This window comes from Cervus canadensis, chromosome 7 (genome assembly GCF_019320065.1).
Source record: "Cervus canadensis isolate Bull #8, Minnesota chromosome 7, ASM1932006v1, whole genome shotgun sequence".
Classification (NCBI taxonomy): Eukaryota; Metazoa; Chordata; class Mammalia; order Artiodactyla; family Cervidae; genus Cervus; species Cervus canadensis.
The window spans coordinates 82,045,891-82,058,774 of record NC_057392.1 but is presented as its reverse complement, the minus strand read 5'-3'; the positions used below and the strand labels follow the sequence as shown (position 1 = coordinate 82,058,774).

At 44.0% G+C, this 12,884-nt stretch overlaps 1 protein-coding gene across 1 annotated transcript in view; it reads left to right on the top strand.

The window, feature by feature from the left end:
• The window catches only part of IQCJ (IQ motif containing J), a 203,752-nt gene that overhangs the window by 179,557 nt on the left and 11,311 nt on the right, over positions 1-12,884 (top strand). The window lies entirely within an intron of this gene.

Below are 12,884 nucleotides of genomic sequence, written 5' to 3'. Positions count from 1 at the left end.
TTGAGGTGTACAACTTTGAAAAAGTAAGCCATTGCTGAATTTAGGAATTGAAACAGAAATGATGCAGGTATATAATATTCCTGCTGGATAAAAGCAAATATTAATACACACCCCTATAAATCTACATTAACCTTGGTTATCAGTAAAAAGCCTGCCTCTGAGTGAGCACATAGGGCTGCCTCTCAAGGTAAAGTTCAGATATGGCTTCTCAACCAGTTGGGCCCCCTGGCTAAGTAGCTGTGTGTCACACTTACTAAGTGAATAACGAATCAGGCTACCAAATTGTTTTATGTAAGCCATGTGTCAGCCTCATTCCACAAGATGTTAGTTTCCAAACATAGGTTGCTTTATTGTTAGGAATTTTCTCATTAAGATAACATCCTCTTAACTGCAGAAACACTGGAAAGAAAGGTTGGTTGTGTGAAAAATTAAAGTGATTAATTTGTATGCTGAACTGAAGTTAAGAAACCTCCCTGGTCTTTTTCAGTTTTCATCTTCTCCAGTCTGTAGAGACAGAGGAGCAGGTGCCAGGGAGAGGAGCAGGCAAAGAAAAAAAGAATCTCTGTGCCTAAGAGCCCAGTAGCTCCGAGACTCTGGGATTTTATGTGTGGCTGGTATGATGGAGGAGTCTCAGCTCAGTGAGGTGCAAACAGAATGGTTTTATCTCTTCTAATAACTCTGAACCCCATTTCCACTCAGTGGAGGGGGATGAGGGAGAGAGAACTTAATCTTACCCAATAATGGAATTTGAGTCCCATCGGAGAATTGACTCCAGTTCAGTGACCCTTGTCTAATCTGGTTATTAAATTCTTAACTCTCATGACAGTTTGAACACCTCCCCTCTACACGCGTTATACCTTCCCTACAGCTGTGCAGCCGGCTCCCTTCCCTTCCCTCTCCTCTCTCTCTTTCCCTGTCTCCCTCCTCCTTCCTCCCCTCCCCTCCTGGTGTCGCCTCTCCCACCCTCTGAGTGCTGAACCCAAGGCTGCCCCAGGTTTCCTGTTGATGGTGAGCTTCCACACCCTAGGCAGTCCCTCCTTAAAAGAGTTGGGACTGTGGGAAGGGTCGCTGGGTCTCCCCTGAGCCCTTACCAGTGGTGTGGGTTGCACCCCTCATTGTGTCTCTTCATTTGCTTGTGGTCTTCCCCAGGCTGACCTTGGCATTCTCAACAAGGAATATCTTGGCATACCCCCATTCCTGCTTCTCAAGGGACCTTTAGACCTACAGAGCCTTGGGTATGAAAGGTGGGGTCTTATTCCATGTCCCAGTGTTACTGTCAAACTTCACAGGCTTTCTCTTATGGTCTTCTGTCTTCTCTTGGTGGGAAACAGCTGGAAACCTATCTTTCCCAGGTAGATGGGGGATGGGGAGAAGGAGAAGCTGGGGTTACTACATCATAACATTTGCTTTCCTGTAGACTCTTCAGTCCCCTTTCTGATGAGGAGAGAGAAGGAGGTTCCAATGAAGGTTTTCTGGACAGTCCAGCCCCTGCAAGCCCCGAGGTGGGATGTACTTTGGCAGGCCAGTCTCTCGTAGGGATCAGAAGGAGCAGGAAAGGATCTCAGTCATTCCCTCACACTCAGGACAACATTAAAAGGAGACAGTTTGATAAGAACACCTCCCTGGTGAGTCACTTGGTAAAGAATCTGCCAGCAATGCAGGAGACCCAGGTTCAACCCCTGGGTGGGGACGATCCCCTGGAGAAGGAAATGGCAACACACTCCAGTATTCTTGCCTGGAAAGTGCCATGGACAGAGGAACCTGGCAAGCTGCCGTTCATAGGGTCACGAAGAATTAGACACAACTTAGAGACTAAACCACCACAACCAGTAAGTCGGTGGCCGTGCCACCTGGAAGGAATGAGAGGCCTGTGGGGGGAAGAACAAGTGTGTTGAGAGTGGAATTTAGAGGAAATGTCAGGAAGAGCACATCCCCTGGTTCAAGAATGCCACCGTTAAGAGGTAATTTTGTGTTTTAGACTTGGAGGATCAAAGAACTGCATCAAAAGGGCAAAAGCAATCAGGGTTGCACAGCTATTAATAAGAAGTCACTTTGGGGAGGTGAAAGGCAGGAAGATCAAGCAAAGGAAAGCCTCTTAAGTCAGAAAACTTAGTGAAAGCAAAAGTAATAGTGAAAGCGCTATGACAAACGCTCTCATGCAGCCCTAAAGCAGAAAGCATTCTAAAAAAAAAAATTTGTTTTTAACTGAAGGATATTTGCTTTACAATATTATGATGGTTTCTGCCATACATCAACATGAATCAGCCACAGGTATACATATGTCCCCTCCCTCTTGACCCTCCCTCCCACTTCCCACCCCACCCCAGCCTTCTAGGTTGTCACGGAGCACGATGTTTGAGCTCGGGCCAAGGCTGCCCGAGGGTCTGGGAATGGGTGCACACAGCAGAGAAGTGTAGGTTTTAGCATGGAGGCCGGACTGCAGAGGAAGGAAATGGACCCTCCAAACCCCTCCAAACCCTGCCCTTCACATCAGGGCCACTGCTTGCATGTTGCAGTGAGACCTAAAGTGCGTCTTCTGAATGCAGGCCATCATTTAAAAATTGTTTATTAACTCTGTGTGGTCTGTCTCTTTATGTTTTTAACGATATGTTTATTTTGCGATGGAATAACATAAAAATCTATCAAATATGAATCATCTTTTAAAAGTCTTCCCATTAAATATGTTCAATTCCTCTCCTTACTTTTTATTAGTTTATTTTATTTAGTGATGAAATAACATTTCGACTCTAAAAGGGAGAGAGACAGACAGACAGACATAGTCTTAAGACGGAAGACAATTCCCCAAATAAAGTCAAACTTGTATCTCAATAAAACCTGAAGTGCCTTTGTTTGAAAGTACTGCCTATCAATTTTTGTCAAAAGATTCATTAAAAGAAGCTATGAGGGATGAGGGGTTGAGAGAGCAGACTTTGAAACTAGAGCACCCTAGGTTCAAATCCCAGCCCTGCTCCTTGTCTGCTGAGTGACCTTGGGAATGTTGCTTACCTCTTTGGGCCTTCATTGCATTTTTCTGTAAAATGAGAACATGAACCATACCTTAAAGGATCGTAGTGAGCTTTCAGTGAGAAAATCTAAGAAAAACCTCTGCTCTAGTGTGTCTTCCTCATGCAACTGTACCTTTTCTAAACATATTTTTGTATCAAATTGAGCTAATAAAATATTTCCTGTAAAGATCCTCAGAAATCCAGTATATCATATGCTATAGCCCACCAGACTCCTCGGTCCATAGGATTCTCCCAGCAAGAATCCTGGAGCGGGTTGTCATTTCCTCCTCCAGGGAATTTCCTGTCCCAGGGATAGAATTTGAGCCTCTTGAAATTGGCAGTCAGTTTCTTTACCACTAAGCCACCAGGGAAGCCCTTATGATTTGTACCTATTACTTAAAAATATTTGAAAGTGTCTGATTTTCTTAAGTAATTATAGTGATTTATCTAGAACCTCTATTTGTCAAGTTTGGGGCTAAGTGACTTAAATATAAATACCATATCTTTCACTCCTTGCAAGAATTATGAAGACGTTATTGCTGTTCCCATTTTGCACACCGGCAAACTATAGGCCTGAAAGTTCAGTACTTTTCCCAAGGCCACAGCTAATAAGAAGTAAAACTGAGCAAGAATCTACATCACTCTAATATGCCTGCAATGCAGGAGATCCAAGATCAATCCCTGAGTCGGGAAGATCCCCTGGAGAAGGGCATCGCAACCCCCTCCAGTATTCTTGCCTGGAGAATCCCATGGACGGAGGAACCTGGAGGGATACGGTCCCTAGGGGTCGCAAAGAGTCAGACATGACTGAGTGACTAAGTGTGTGCAAACATGTTTAGTTTCCGGGAGGTTCTGGTTCAAGACATCAACACAGAAAGATCCTGAACCATTTCCTCCCACAGACACACTGAATCTACAGCTACGTCTAGAACAATTCCCTCCGGGGGGAATTAAAAACTGGTGGAGAGACCCCTTCACATTGGGCAGAACAGCAAAGTGGATAGGAAAGGTTGAGACACAGTCTCTCCATAAAACCCTGGAGTGATGACCCCTATTTGGGAGTGCACTCAAAACCTTGAGCTTCTCTCTGAGGAGACAAAGAGTTACACTTTGCATTGAGTACCCCACCTTTCATGACTGGCCCCTGAGAGATGAGTCCCCCAAGCATTTGGCTTTGAGGACTGTTTGGCTCATGCTCAGACATAGTCTGAGATACTAGAGGTTATGGTGAACGGAGGAACCTCTCTTAAACAGCCTGCGTGCAGATTCACCCACTCCAGGGCTCGGCACAGAAGCATCCTTTTAAAAAGTGCCCAGAATTCTTGCCTGGAGAATTCCATGGACAGAGGAGCCTGGTGGGTTACAGTCTATGGGGTCCCAAAAGAGTTGGAAATGGCTGAAGCAATTGAGTATGCACACCCTGGTTATTGTGACTGCCTCGGGTCAAAGAAACTCATTTGCTGATTTGAAAGCTGGTCAGCCCCAGCACAGAGGCTCCTGTTTACAGCAGAGGAGTAGGATAGGACCACAACCAATGGAGAAAGTGTTCTTATAAACAGTTACCACTCCCAGGGCACAGTGAGAGGGAGCAGACCCAGGAGCTCAATCTTGATGTGAAACAGGAGGTTTCTAATTAAGTGCACATCTAAGGGCTGACTGTAAACCTTTCCTGAGACATTAGGGGGTGGGCACCATCTTCAAGCTGTCCCTCAGCCATACTTCAGGGCTTCAGCGTCTCAGGCAGAGGAACTCTTGTGAGTGTCTGGGGCCCCAGGTTTTATATCTGGTGCCCTGGATATTGGGCTTCCTTGGTGGCTCAGTGGATAAAGAATCTGCCCACAGTGCAGAAGACTCAGGAACCTCCGGTTTGATCCCTGGGTCCGAAAGATCCCCTGGAGGAAGGCATGGCAACCCACTCCCGTATTCTTGCCTGGAGAATTCCATGGACAGAGGAGCCTGGTGGGTTACAGTCTACGGGGTCCCAAAAGAGTTGGACATGGCTGAAGCAATTGAGTCTGCACGCCCTGGTTATTGTGACTGCCACCCAGGGAATGTTACCCCTTGATCTCTTCCTGGCTCTGGAGGCCAGCAGGGCTTGTGCTTATGGTCCCACAAGACTGTGTATATTTATACTTTCTTGAAAGCTGTTTCCTAAGGGTCTGGCTTCCAGTGAGCCCAAATCTAGGTGCTGACTGAGATCCTCCCCTTTGCGGCACTCACTGGTCTACGTGTGCGTACTCAGTCGCTCAGGCGTGTCCAATTCTCTGCAACCCCATGGACTGTAGCCCACCAGGCTCCTCTGTCCATACGATTTTCCAGGCAAGAATACGGGAGTGGGTTGCCATTTTCTCCTCCAGGGCATCTTCCCGACCCAGGGATTGAACCCACGTCTCCTGCGTGGGCACACCCTTACCTACTGGGAGTTATTAAAAATGAAATGGGTTGTTTGGATAAGCAGAAGCTTGGGAGACAACCAAGAGCTGGGGCAAGGTTGAATGAGAAGGTTTATCTCCTACACAAGGCCAACCCTTCAAGACTGGGAGAGGGGGCTGTTTCATCTAATACATAGAAACTGGTAGTTGCAAGTAACAGAAATTCAACTCAGACTAACTTGTACATAACAATAGAGATTTTTTTTATATCACCTAACATAAACACCCAGGGGGCACAGTCAGCAGGCATCTCTGTCTTCTGTAAGTGCTTCTCTCTTCATTCTCTCCCAGCGCTGTGGCAAACTGGTCATGGATAGCTCAAGGTTAGCAATTGAAAACCTCCAGGTGCAAGAGGGGGCTTCTCTTTCTGTAGCCTCTCATTGCCTGGCTTGAGCCACGTGAACTTCTATGAACCAATCGCTGCCCTCCGGGTGTTCATTCTGGCACAGAAGCTGCTCTCCACAGTGGAGGGGTGGGATCTGCCTCATCCATAGCTCATTGGTTGAGGATTGGTGGGTCCCTGTGGAGAAATGGGTGCTGGAACCAAGAGGAGAAGTTAATGTTGGGCAGGCAAAACCTACCACTATGATAATAATAATATTAGGGGAGCCTTCCCCACAGTCCATGTGTGGTAGGACTGGGCGGGAGAATGCATGCAAAAAGAGCCATATAAAATCAGTTGTTGTTTCCTAAGATACTTAGACTTGTGCTCTCTTTGATGGCGCCCTCTTTTCCCATCCTCAAATTCCACTTACTTTGGGTATTAATGTATTTTGAAAATTATGTAGTAACTTTCACACAAGAATCCAGATTTCTGGCTGCCTTTGAAAAGTTGAAGGTCTGTTAACTACAGACTGTGCCTTGACGGGGGGTTTCTCCCTCACAAGGGGCAGGTGTTGCCCAGTCTTTCCCCCACCTGACCCCGTCAACATCAGGATCCTCTTCCTGTCTTCATAACCTCATGCTCTGCCGTCTTTTCTGGGACCCTCCTGCATCCTGCCTGGTACCTTCACTTCCATGCCTTTTTCCAAGATCTTTTCCTCTTCCTCCCTAGCAGTCTAAATCCCATCCATCCTTGAAAACCAATTGAAAACCAGGACTCCCTCAAACCTCCTCTAAGCATCCCAACTCTCAGAGTGTTCTCGTCTGCTCTTATCTATAAGGACATCCAGAGATGGCCAGAACTGCTCAGGCTGTGAGTCCCCAAGTAACTGTGAGTGTGGGAGAGACGCACCCACACTGCAAAACTGATGAGGTGTACAAAGAAAGGGTAGAGGCAGATGATTATGCCATCCCTGAGACAAGAGAAGATAAATTGGAATTGACCTGGCCAAGAAATTGAAAAAGGTATTTATCATCTCTTTTGAAGTAAATTTCTATACCCTATTTATAATTCAACATATGGGAACACACAGAGAATGCTCCCTCACGGCAACCAGTTTTAAAGCATTATGAGGGTATTGCTTAGTTTCAGAAGTAAAGACGTCAATGTAGTTGGTGTTCAGGGTTTCCACCGCAGCCGTAAAGGAGACTCGTGAGTAGGAATTGTGATAGACCTGGAATAAGAGAGTGAAAATAATTCCCTTTGACCGAGGGACGAATGCCTCTGCATTTTGATTTAATTCTCTCCTACAGTAAAATAACATTTAGAGATGGTGTTCTGAGGGCTAATATTAGACTACTTTAATCTATGAACATCGTATCAGTGCAAAGAGGAGTAAGTGTGTGATGCAAATACTTTTCTATGATTCAGAGAGTAATAATAGCAAGGCGCTACCGTTCAAAAGAAATAGTATAGCAATTTAGAATAGTAGTCTAAAGTGATGTGACTGGCCTTTCATTTTTGACCCCTAAATATAAAGAAAAAAGGAATGAAATATAATATGCTTTTGACTAAGTAAAACTGTTTTCATATCTGTCCAGTCCAGTTCAGTGGTGTCCGACTCTTTGCGACCCCATGAATCACAGCACGCCAGGCCTCCCTGTCCATCACAAACTCCCGGAGTTTACTCAAACTCATGCCCATCGAGTCGGTGATGCCATCCAGCCATCTCATCCTCTGTTGTCCCCTCCTCCTCCTGCCCCCAATCCCTCCCAGCATCAGGGTCTTTTCCAATGAGTCAACTCTTCGCATGAGGTGGCCAAAGTATTGGAGTTTCAGCTTCAGCATCAGTCCTTCCAATGAATACCCAGGACTGATCTCCTTTAGGATGGACTGGTTGGGTCTCCTTGCAGTCCAAGGAACTCTCAAGAGTCTTCTCCAACACCACAGTTCAAAAGCATCAATTTTTCAGTGCTCAGCTTTCTTTAGAGTCCAACTCTCACATCCATCCATGACCACTGGAAAAACCATAGCCTTGACCAGATGGACCTTTGTTAGCAAAGTAATGTCTCTGCTTTTTAATATGCTGTCTAGGTTGGTCATAACTTTCCTTCCAAGGAGTAAGCGTCTTTTAATTTCATGGCTGCAATCACCATCTGCAGTGATTTTCGAGCCCCCAAAAATAAAGTCTGGTACTGTTTCCACCGTCTCCCCATCTATTTCCCATGAGGTGATGGGACCAGATGCCATGATCTTAGTTTTCTGAATGTTGAACTTTAAGCCAACTTTTTCACTCTGCTCTTTCACTTTCATCAAGAGGCTTTTTAGTTCCTCTTCATTTTCTGCCATAAGGGTGGTGTCATCTCTATATCTGAGGTTATTGATATTTCTCCCAGCAATCTTAATTCCAGCTTGTGCTTCTTCCAGCCCAGCGTTTCTCGTGATGTACTCTGCATATAAGTTAAATAAGCAGAGTGACAATATGCAGCCTTGATGTACTCCTTTTCCTATTTGGAAGCAGCCTGTTGTTCCATGTCCAGTTCTAACTGCTGCTTCCTGACCTGCGTTCAGGTTTCTCAAGAGGCAGTTCAGATGGTCTGGTATTCCCATCTCCTTCAGAATTTTCCACAGTTTATTATGATCCACACAGTCGAAGGCTTTGGCATAGTCAATAAAGCAGAAATAGATGTTTTTCCGGAATTCTCTTGCTTTTTCGATGATCCAGCAGATATTGGTAATTTGATCTCTGGTTCCGCTACCTTTTCTAAAGCCAGCTTGAACGTCTGGAAGTTCTCGGTTCACGTATTGCTGAAGCCTGGCTTGGAGAATTTTGATCATTACTTTACTAGCGTGTGAGATGAGTGCAATTGTGCAGTAGTTTGAGCATTCTTTGGCATTGCCTTTCTTAGGGATTGGAATGAAAACTGACTTTCCAGTCCTGTGTCACTGCTGAGTTTTCCAAATTTGCTGGCATATTGAGTGCAGCACTTTCACAGCATCATCTTTCAGGATTTGAAATAGTCTCAATGATTCCATCACCTCCCACGAGCTTTGTTTCATAGTGATGCTTTCTAAGGCCCACTTGACTTCACTTTCCAGGAGTCTGGCTCTAGGTGAGTGATCACACCATTTGTGATTATCTGGGTCATGAAGATGTTTTTTGTACAGTTCTTCTGTGTATTCTTGCCACCTCTTCTTAATATCTTCTGCTTCTGTTAGGTCCATACCATTTCTGTCCTTTACTGAGCCCATTTTTGCATGAAATGTTCCCTTGGTATCTCTCATTTTCTTGAAGAGATCTCTAGTCTTTCCCATTCTATTGTTTTCCTCTATTTCTTTGCATTGATTGCTGAGGAAGGCTTTCTTATCTCTCCTGGCTATTCTTTGGAACTCTGCATTCAAATGGGTATATCTTTCCTTTTCTCCTTTGCATTTTGCTTCTCTTCATTTCACAGCTATTTGTAAGGCCTCCTCAGGCAACCATTTTGCCTTTTTGCATTTCTTGTCCATGGGGATGTTCTTGATCCCTGTGTCCTGTACAGTGTCATGAACCTCTGTCCATCGTTCATCAGACTCTTTGTCTATCAGATCTTGTCCCTTAAATCTATTTCTCACTTCCACTGTATATTCATAAGGGATTTGATTTAGGTCATACCTGAATGGTCTAGTGGTTATCCCTACTCTCTTTAGTTTAAGTCTGAATTTGGCAATAAGGAGTTCATGATCTGAGCCACAGTCAGCTCCTGGTCTTGTTTTTGCTGACTGTATAGAGCTTCTCCATCTTTGGCTGCAAAGAATATAATCAATCTGATTTTGGTGTTGAACATCTGGTGATGTCCATGTGTAGAGTCTTCTCTTGTGTTGTTGGAAGAGGGTGTTGCTATGACCAGTGCGTTCTCTTGGCAAAACTCTGTTAGCCTTTGCCCTGTTTTATTCCGTACTCCAAGGCAAAACTTGCCTGTTACTCCAGGTGTTTCTTGACTTCCTACTTTTGCATTCCAGTCCCCTATAATGAAAAGGACATCTTTTTTGGGTGTTAGTTCTAAAAGGTCTTGTAGGTCTTCACAGAATCATTCAACTTCGGCTTCTTCAGTGTTACTGGTTGGGGCATAGGCTTGGATTACCATGATATTGAATGGTTTGCCTTGGAAATGAACAGAGATCATTCTGTCGTTTTTGAGATTGCATCCAACTACTGCATTTCGGACTCTTTTGTTGACTATGATGGCTACTCCATTTCTTCTAAGGGATTCCTGCCCACAGTAGTAGATATAATGGTCATCTGAGTTAAATTCACCCATTCCAGTCTTTTTTAGTTAGCTGATTCCTAGAATGTCGACATTCACTCTTGCCATCTCCTGTTTGACCACTTCCAATTTGCCTTGATTCATGGACCTAACATTCCAGGTTCCTATGCAATATTGCTCTTTACAGCATCGAACCTTGCTTCTAGCACCAGTCCCATCCACAACTGGGTATAGTTTTTGCTTTGGCTCCCTTTCTTCATTCTTTCTGGAGTTATTTCTCCACTGATCTCCAGTAGCATATTGGGCACCTACCGACCTGGGGAGTTCCTCTTTCAGTATCCTATCATTTTTCATTTTCATACTGTTCATGGGGTTCTCAAGGCAGGAATACTGAAGTGGTTTGCCATTCCCTTCTCCAGTGGACCACATTCTGTCAGACCTCTGCACCATGACCCGACCATCTTGGGTGGCCCCACATGGCATGTCTTAGTTTCATTGAGTTAGGCAAGGCTGTGGTCCTGTGATCAGATTGGTTAGTTTTCTGTGATTATGGTTTTAGTGTGTCTGCCCTCTGATGCCCTCTCGCAACACCTACCATCTTACTTGGGTTTCTCTTACCTTGGACGTGGGGTATCTCTTCAGGGCTGCTCCAGCAAAGGGCAGCCGCTGCTCCTTACCTTGAGATACCCCTCGTTCATATATGTAGACAAGGATAATAAGGTAAATATTCGAAAATTGAAATAGCTTTTTAATTAAGGAAGTGAGTGGGCTTATATCAATAGATGATTTTAATGCCTATTTTAAAGGTATTTATATATATAAAAGATTCTGATGCTGGGAAAGATTGAGGGTAGGAATAGAAAGGGGCAACAGAGGATGAGATGGTTGGATGGCATCCCTGATTCATTGGACGTTAGTTTGAGCAAACTCTGGGAAATATTGAAGGACAGGGAAGCCTGGTGTGCTGCAGTCCATGGGTCACAAAGAATTGGATACTAACTAGCGAATAAACAACAAACAACAAATGTCGCATTTTATCAATAAGAAGAGGATATCTTTCCACTTGGAAGGAAAGAGTAGTCTCTTCTTAATCTTCCACTTAAGGAAAACTGGTGTGTCACTTTCCAGATCCCATAGAACCAGAAGGGAGATGAGAATGCTTTAAATCCTTCGCAGATCTCACCTGGGTTGTCCAGCATTGTTTTGTTTTGTTTTTTTGAAGGTGTCATGCTGCCCCCTGGTGTTCATCAGGCTAAAATGTAACTTCTCAAAGTGAAAGTCGCTCAGTCTTGTCAGACTCTTTGAGACCCCATGGACTGTACAGTCCATGGAATTCTCCAGGCCAGAGTACTGGAGTGGGTAGCCTTTGCTTTCTCCAGGGGATCTTCCCAACCCAGGGATTGGATCCAGGTCTCCCACATTGCAGGTGGATTCTTTGCCAACTGAGCCACAAAGGAAGACAAACATCTCAAAAGGCTATTATATTTTCTTTCTATATTTTCTGAAAAACCAAGGCAATTAAAAAGTGGGTCTTGGAGAGAGGAATACCTCATAGTCCTATAAATGTGTGGATATCCTATAGGTTGTCAGTATTCTCTATTTTTTAAGTTACTTTTAAAAAATCACATGCTTTTAAGTGCTTGATGGGCAGGTTTACAAGCTGTAGGTGTCCTAAAGTGGCAGAACTTCTCAGCAATGCTCTGGCAGTTGCCCAGCACTTCAAGCACTTTGGATGACATGGAAATTAGCTGCCAGAAGTTTGACACTCCCTTAGTAAAATGGATCCCAGAAGAAACCATGGGATTACCACACTCAGCCAGCCTTACAGGACCCTCTTAATCTTACAGGACTCTCTCTGAGATCCTGTTTAAAATTTTAAACCAAAGGAAAATAAATAAATAAGGGTACATTTTGAGAAGACATTAAATAAGAAAACAGTGAACATCTATGAGCCAAGGCAAGAAGCTCCTGGCCTCTAAGTAAGGGCCCTAGAAGCTGAAGTTTCATAGTTTCAGGAAAATTGGCCTCTGATCCCAGGGTTGTTCTACTGTAGCTTCTGGACTTTTCCTTGAACATTTATAACTCACAAAGCCTTAATAAATTAGGGAACACATACAAATGTTTATGTGTTCTTTATGTCCTCTGATTGTTGAGAATGGACAGTCTTTGAACCATTCTAGCCAAATGAAAACAAATGTTTGTTTATACAAAAACACCTTCAGTGACTTTGTTTGTATGTTGAAGAATTGAAGAAGATTGAATGCTTCCAGGAGTTGAGAAGAGATCATGATAGAATCAGCGCAGCCATTTAAAACTATTTTCAAAAGCTGAATCCTGACAATTGGTGTTCATGTCTAGCAACTCCCAGGAGAAAATAGATTCAGTTCCCTGGTCACATATGAAAATCTAGATGTTAATCTCTTCAAAGATTAGAAACTAGTCCAAATGGAGAAAAGTCACTTAGCTTTCATGAAGAAGTGAAGGGAAGTCGCTCAGTCGTTTCCGACTCTTTGCGATCCCATGGACTGTAGCCTACCAGGCTCCTCCCTCCAGGGGATTTTCCAGGCAAGAATGAAAAGGTTTCTGTTATTCAAATAAGAAGATGACTCTTTTGAGAGTTACTAGCCACAGGAAATAAAAAACTTCCTTGGGTGAAATCTCAAGAAGCCACCTAATCATGAGTTACTTTAATTTTCTGAATAGTACATAACACTTTCAAATATTTTTGTCTGCTCTGTCCACATCTTTGTTCATTCATCATACATTACCTGTTTCCTCCCACAGTATGTAAAATCCATGACCTCAGGGCACTTGTCTGTCTTGTTCCAGAGCAGAGCCAATGTATTTGGTCACATAGACTATACCATCTGACATCATG